This window comes from Strongylocentrotus purpuratus, unplaced genomic scaffold, assembly GCF_000002235.5.
Source record: "Strongylocentrotus purpuratus isolate Spur 01 unplaced genomic scaffold, Spur_5.0 spur5_scaffold_16, whole genome shotgun sequence".
Taxonomy (NCBI): domain Eukaryota; kingdom Metazoa; phylum Echinodermata; class Echinoidea; order Camarodonta; family Strongylocentrotidae; genus Strongylocentrotus; species Strongylocentrotus purpuratus.
Genome location: NW_022145601.1, coordinates 31,884,619 through 31,891,988, shown reverse-complemented (window position 1 = coordinate 31,891,988; position 7,370 = coordinate 31,884,619). Strand labels below are relative to the sequence as shown.

At 37.6% G+C, this 7,370-nt stretch overlaps 1 long non-coding RNA gene across 1 annotated transcript; it reads left to right on the top strand.

Moving 5' to 3' along the window:
• Window positions 1–510: 510 nt before the first annotated feature.
• Window positions 511–6,408, top strand: LOC115924639. The gene is made up of 3 exons (XR_004064408.1): window positions 511–965; window positions 3,598–3,824; window positions 5,273–6,408. It is a non-coding gene; the product is annotated as an uncharacterized LOC115924639 (long non-coding RNA).
• Window positions 6,409–7,370: the final 962 nt, after the last annotated feature.

The window sequence follows — 7,370 nt, the reverse complement described above, 5'->3', positions numbered from 1 at the left end:
CATTTCGCTGGATCTCACTTGCCCCCCCCCCCCACAAACAAATGTGACGTCACGATAAATATCTGCAGAGCTGCTAAAGGAAATAAAAAAGCTTACAATTGTATCGTTACGTACATAGTCATTCACCCTTACATACATACAAACATTAATTTGACATAACCACCTGATACCAATAATCGAGCCAGTAAGGTATCGAAGCAGGTGACCCAAAGTCGCTCAGTATATATCAGAGCAGAATATATATTCTGTAACCCAGGTGATATAGTTGCAATAGGGTCTAGTAATGTACTGGAACTATATTGTCTCCTGGATTATACTGATGACCCAGTAAGATATTGTAAAACTAGTCGTCCAGCGCGCGCGCGCTACTCAGCTACTGTAGATCACCGCCTCTGGATTATATTCTGTAACAGTAACTTACTGTGGAAGGCTTGTGCGGAATACGCGTGCGTACCATTAGGCAGCCTATGCCATATCCTGCATGCTCGACGACCGGCTATATAGCGGCGGATCCAAGAGTTTTTTTTTTAAGGAGGGGCATGAAGTGTTATATCGGCATGGCCCCGGGGCCAAAGGGCCCCGGAAAAAAAATTGAACTATAAGATGCTTTATGGTACATTCTGAGGCATTTCTGAACGCGTAAACTGAACATTTATTTGAAAATTCTGGGCTTTTCCCTGTTTTTTCGGAAGGAAAAGGGGGCATGCACCCCAACGCTCCCCATGGGTCCGGCCCTGGCAAGGCTAGCTAGCTCGACGCGATCCGGCAGGGCTAGCTCTCTGCAGTACGCCCAGGACTGGCGTCGACCGCGGGCGCCGCCGCTAGACCCGCCAGAGCGCCTAGCTAGATACCGTACCTGCAGCTAGCATCAGCTACAGTTTCAGCTGGTCGGCGCAGCTTTTTAGCCTTGCCTATGCTGCTGGTGGTTCCTTGTCTTCACTCCAAAAATATCTACAATGTATACGGTAAGTTTTAAATATGTCTATAGATATTCATCTTAGAGGAATAATCGATAAGGACTAGGCCTAGTCTGATATTGTTTGAAAAACATTTGCCTTTGTATTTCATGAATAGTCCCAAATGTAAACTTTTCTGTGTGTGATTCCATCGTTATTTGTGTGTGTGTGTTGGCAATTTTTCTACGAAAAAGTATTGTACAATCAAAATTCATCCAACTTGAGCATACCAAATTCCACTTCACACTCCTATAATTTCAATGCATAAGGTCTAGCCATTAATTAACCAGTATCAACCTCATGAAACTTATGGATTTTACTAAGTTAAACTAACAAATTACTTTTCCACACACTGGCATGCATGTAGATCTAACAGTTAGGTCTACAAAACGAATACCGGTAGCCTAGATCTAGATCTAGATCTAGGCCTACTAAATTATAAATAGGAGAAAATGTAAATTATTGTTCAATTGAATATTGAATATGAATCATTATGATGCTTCAAAATCATAGTTCATACTGCAGTTTAAATAACCTAAAAAAAATCAGTTCTCTTATTTAATTTCATGATTCACACTCACAGCTCAAAATCGCGTTGAAAAACTGAAGAAACTGCCCCTTGATTTTATTCCATTGCACTTTGTTTCACTAGCGTTTGCGCATCGATAGACTTTATGATAGACTCTGTCTAGATCAACAGAAAATTCAAAGAAATTTTGGGCAAATCTTGATGAAACTGCGGCTATTTGTGCTGCTCACTCTCCTCATTTGGCATGTTTGGCGCTATAGCCAATGTACTATGTAGGTATTTCATTTAAAATAATTATTATAAAGTCAAAATGACTAGTATATTGTCTACACATTCTTGGCATGCTTGTGAAATATTCCACCACTCATTCAAGGACTCTGCAAAGTAAAGCCTAACGGTTCATTGTGCGCAATGCTTGCACATGTTATGTCTGTAGATTTTATAGGCCTACACAAAGAAAAAAAAATGGTTTATTCACAAAATCAGTAGAGGTGCTAGTACGAGAATAAGCATTGTCCGCATAAACGACAATACCCTCGTAAATGCAGACCATTCGCATCCAGAAAAATAAGGATCATCCGCATTTTCGTGAAGGATCCGGATTCCCGATCCGCGCGTTGGTGATGCGAAAAAACGGATTCCGCGATGATGCTCCATAATGCATTTTACACTTACGCAGAGACTTTCACGTTATGAACAATAAATCCTAGGGAAGACGGACAACCCATAGAAAGTATAGACGGTGAACTGGAGGTATTTTATTACGCGGAATCCGTTTTTCGCATTAATTGCCAGCACGCGGATCAGGAACCCTGTACCTGCAGAACACCGAAGAAGAAAAAACGTCCGTGAAAATTGCAGACAATCCTTATTTTTTTAGGTCGAGACTTGTCCGCGTTTACCAGGATATTTTTGTTTATGCGGACAATCTTCATTCTCAGACCAGTGCCCCTACTGAAAATGGCAATATTCCTCACATCAATTCCACTCTTAGAGAAATAACTTGGCACAAAGTACCCTGCAGGAAGTCAAGCTAGGGCCATGCAAGGACAAGTAAAAGGGCCACATCCAATCCATTGTAATTTGCAATTATAATTTTTTTTCTTTTTCATAAAGATAAAGAATAATAGGAATAACTCATTGTTAAAAATACACATCACATATGATTTGAACAAAAATACCATGCAAACATTATCTATTTTTCTATTCGGGACTATTAAATGGCAAAATGGAATGATGATGCATTTTGGAGCAGGCAGCATGTTCTTGGCCATCAACACATAATTACCAGGATTTTTCACTGAATATGTTTTAGATGGAATATAAATTGTTCTTTATGTTATAATTTCATTATATTTTAATCAATCAGATTTCATATTTTTCATTGAAATGAGTTATCAGTGTAATTTTTTTTGGGTAAAATTGTTTCTTAGGATCATACACTGGCCCAACTTTATTTTTGAAGAAAAAAAATGTTATTGTTTTGGTAATTACTGTTGTAATCTAACAATACGAACAAGCAAAGGGCGTATACAGTAGTACACAATAAGCACTGACTTGAACAATTCAGGGAAAGCTAATGATCCTATGCACCTAATTCTGCATTGGTGTAGTACGTAGTTCCCATCATTTGCTATTTCCCCAGTGGTGTTATAAATTTGCTTGCATCTTCACATTGGAGTGAATGTTGTTATAGGGTTCTATAGACTATTACCCCCCCCCCCCCCCGGATAATCACCCCTGACAATTACCGCAAAAGGACATTTTACCCCCCCCCCCACCCCCTCTGAAAACTTAGCCCCCCCCCCCCCAACCCTCAATTGAAGCTGTTATTCAACCCTTACACTGACAGCAGTGATCAAGGTTGACCTCTCAGTCATGAATATAAGCCATAAGGGGGAGGGGGGGGGGGGGTTATACTTTGCACCATACAAGTAGGGTGATCCTATACACCCAATTTTGCATCCAGTGGTTCCTATCATTTGTGATTTTTCCAAACATTATTTAAGTCAATTTTATAAATTCGCTTGCATCTTCAAATTGGAGTGATCGAATGCCGTTTTAGCAATATTTTAATTTTATTTTCATATTGCATCTTTTTAATACAAACAGAAAACCTAACATGCTTGAAGATGTAGGAGATCCTCGCTATCCATCCACCTTCGCAGCTTCTTTTGCCTCACAATTACCTCTGTCACAAGTCCTATTAAACACCGTGCCTGATTCTGGTGCAGATGACAGCACTGGGGACACTTCGCCTCAATTGAAGCTGTTATAAAACCCTTAGACACAACCACTTGCCTGCTAATTACCTGCTATGAAAGAAATTACATATTGTGGTAAGTACATTAAAGCAGTAATGGGAATGTGGGGCTGTCTCACTGACAGCAGTGATCATGGTTGACGTACTCTCAGTCGTATAATCATCATGGGCGGGGTTCATACGTTGATGCTATACAAGTAGCATGAACCTATACACCTAATTCTACATCCAGTGTTCCCATCATTTGTGATTTTCCCAGAGATTAAGTCAATTTTATAAATTTCCTTGCATCTTCACATTTGAGTGAATTTTGTTTTAGCATGGGGCATGGGGGGGGGGGGGGGGTCATACTTTGATGTCAGACAAGTAGCATGATTCTGTACACCCAATTCTGTTTTAAGTTTCGTTTATAGATTTGATTGCATTTGACATTCTTGAACATGTACGATATCCTCGCTATCCTTCCACCTTCACAGCTTCTTTTGCCTCACAATTACTTCTGTCACATACAAGTCCTAACACCATGCCTGCTTTTGGTGCAGGGAGCCTAAAGGGCATTTCCAATTTCCTTTGGTTGTTGCCACTTTTTTTTTAATGAATGCGTTTTAAGCCTTGTAATTGCGATATCTTAGTAATCATTTGAGGTATGAACTTCAAACCTGCTAATAGTATGTATCACTTTAGGAAGACAAACTGATTATATTTTGGGGTAAGTAGGTCAAAGGTCACATAAGGATTTCTCTTTATGCCAATAGAAAAAACTCTCACATTGTTTAATACAGATTACGTTATAGAATTTACACAATGGAGGGATTTTATTTTTTATTTTTTAATCTCTGAAACCCAAAACTGTACAAAATCCAGGAATGAAAATTTAATCTAATGATACTTTGATCTCAAGATATATGTTTTGGCGGACCCACCTCCCACTAGCATAGAGTGTTGAAAGAGTCACACACTTTTTACAGCAAACGTTATTGTTGAGGCATAACATAAACTGTTTTGCGAGAACGTGCAGTTTTCTTCATGTTGGACTGTTTTCAAGATATGTAATTTTCGATCTTTACCAATTAGTATTGCATCTGTTGGATCATTTACATGTAGAAGAAACACCTACATGTACTTATGATATTCATATTAATGTTTAAATGTGCCACATTAATCTGTACAAAGTAAAAAGGGTATTTATTCAAGATTAAAATGATAGTGTTTAAGCCTATATTATACACTATTTATTTAAAAAAATCAGTAATGTGAAGATAAGTTGAGGCTAGCAGTCTGCAATACTTTGAAACAGATAAAGTCCTGCAAAGGAAACAAAATAGAGCCTCAAGCACGTTAGGAAAATGTGTGTCGAAGTGTTGAAATGAAAAATTATCTTACAGTAGTCTGATTGGTGTCCCTTTTTTTTTATCTCCTTTGCAGCTTTGCTCAAGCTCAGCATCCATTATTACATTATTCCTTCACTTTTTATCAAAATTTAATAAATTTTTTCTTTTCTCTTTTGTTTCTTTTATTTGATAGAGCTACTAGCAAAGGAACAACTTCAACACTGCATCAAATGGCTCGACCAAAGTTATCAGTGGAGCAATATTCACCTGGTTTCCCCAAAACAAAACAGCACATCCCAAAGAATGGTGAACTCCAGTTGAAAAGACATGCGATTCTGAAATAACCATGGTCATTTCAGACATCTTGCGGGAGAATTAAAAGGGGCAAGAATAGTCAGTGATTTAGATACATTTTACCATCAAGAGCATTCACTGCATTGCACAGTTTGTAACTGAATAGTTGGAGAGAAACTGGACTCTGTGTAACTATACTAGACATGACAAGTACAGAAGTACTAGCTAGTAATGGACAAGGAATTTTACTCACGTGAGCAGTTCAAAACCGAATCCAAGTAAGTTTTCCTCAAGTGTATCCAACCAGCCCTTCAAATGCTGCACCTAGACCACAAGGCCATCCAAAACTGCACCACTCCGACAATTCTGGGAGTTATATTACAGTCAGATCTCAAATGGAATTTCCAAGTGTTTGATATGATATCAAGTGCCGGCAAGCGACTATACATTTACGACATCTCAGAGTATCATGTGAAGATCTAGCAGACATCTTCTCGACATATCCGATCTTCGCTAGAATACGCTTCTCCAGTTTGGTCCACATCAATTTCCCAAACAGTTATCTTGCAGTCTGAAGAAAGTGCAGAAACGTGTCTGGTGTATTATACTTGGATAAGAACAGTTGTATGAAACCACTCGTTTCTCTCCAGAGTCTAACTTCTTGCCGTCTTGCCCTTCTTGAATCCTTTTCTCTCAAACTGTTTAAGTCATCACGAGATCGAATTATGTTCTACCGCCAACTCGTCGCCAAACCTCTTGCCATGAACTCTGAAACTCTCTACACATAACTATACCCTATTGTAGAACTGAGAGACACCGCACTTCAATTATTCCCTTTATCGTAAGACTCTTTAACAACTAACTGTGATTTTAATTATCTTTGTCATGTTTGTATTTATTTATTTTTGCTTACCATATTATTGTTTTTCATTCTTCTCTTTTCCATTCTTCATTCTTTTATCCTCCCCTCTCATACTCTCATACTTTTTCTCCTTCTCTCTAAATCAGCAATTAAAGTACTTACATGCATTATGATTATTACAATTTTGATTAATTACAAAAGAGTCATCTCAGAATGAAGTATCTTTTTAAAGGTAAAGACCAGTATTGGACATGCCCCAATTTCAAAAAATGAAATGGAAACTCTCATTACCAATCATGTGAAAGAATATGTTTTGACTAATACATGATGATAAAAAATTTGCCGGGAAACCGCCTACTAATTCATATATTTGGTAAATTTGTTTCTCTCGTGGTCGTGTGAGAGATATAGGGTGGTCCCATATACATCTTTCTGTGTATAGTGCTTGTAACTTTACGAAGAATGGGCCAAATTTCTTATCATTTTGATGATTCCAGAACTTTGCAGATGCTAGATGCTAGATGATCAACCTTTTCTGATCGATTCCACAACGTTTCTTTCACAATGCAATCGCATGACCATTACTGGTCTCTACCTTTAATCAATCTTTTTATTCATTATGTTTAGCTTGTAATTAGGTTTTTCACACCAATTAACCAATGTATCGGTTATTACAGAATTTTAAAATCACAATTATAGGCATGTATTTTCTGAGAGGGTGGTGTTGACTTTTTGTGACTGCTTTTATTTGTGTTTGCGATGGGATTTCATTTCTTTCATTACCCATTGTCGGTTTAATTCAAAACTGTATGAGTTTTAGAGCTCAATAAGTATTAAGTCTTATTTAGGTATCAACAAAAGCTACTCTGAACATAATTGTTTGAATATAAGGTTATACTATTTACAATTGCTATACAATTTCTATTTGGAGCATTTTTGGGGTACTAAAGTTCTTGCTAGATGTTAACCCAATGAAAAGTCATGCGTAAACAATTTTCAATATTATTATTCTACTCAAAGAAAAGAACGGGGTGATTTTTTTCCTATTTGTATACCTTTTTTCCTGTGTTTGGTACTAAATTTGTCATTATAGGAAATATATATTTTTGAAGTCATTGCCAATTTTCATGAGTTC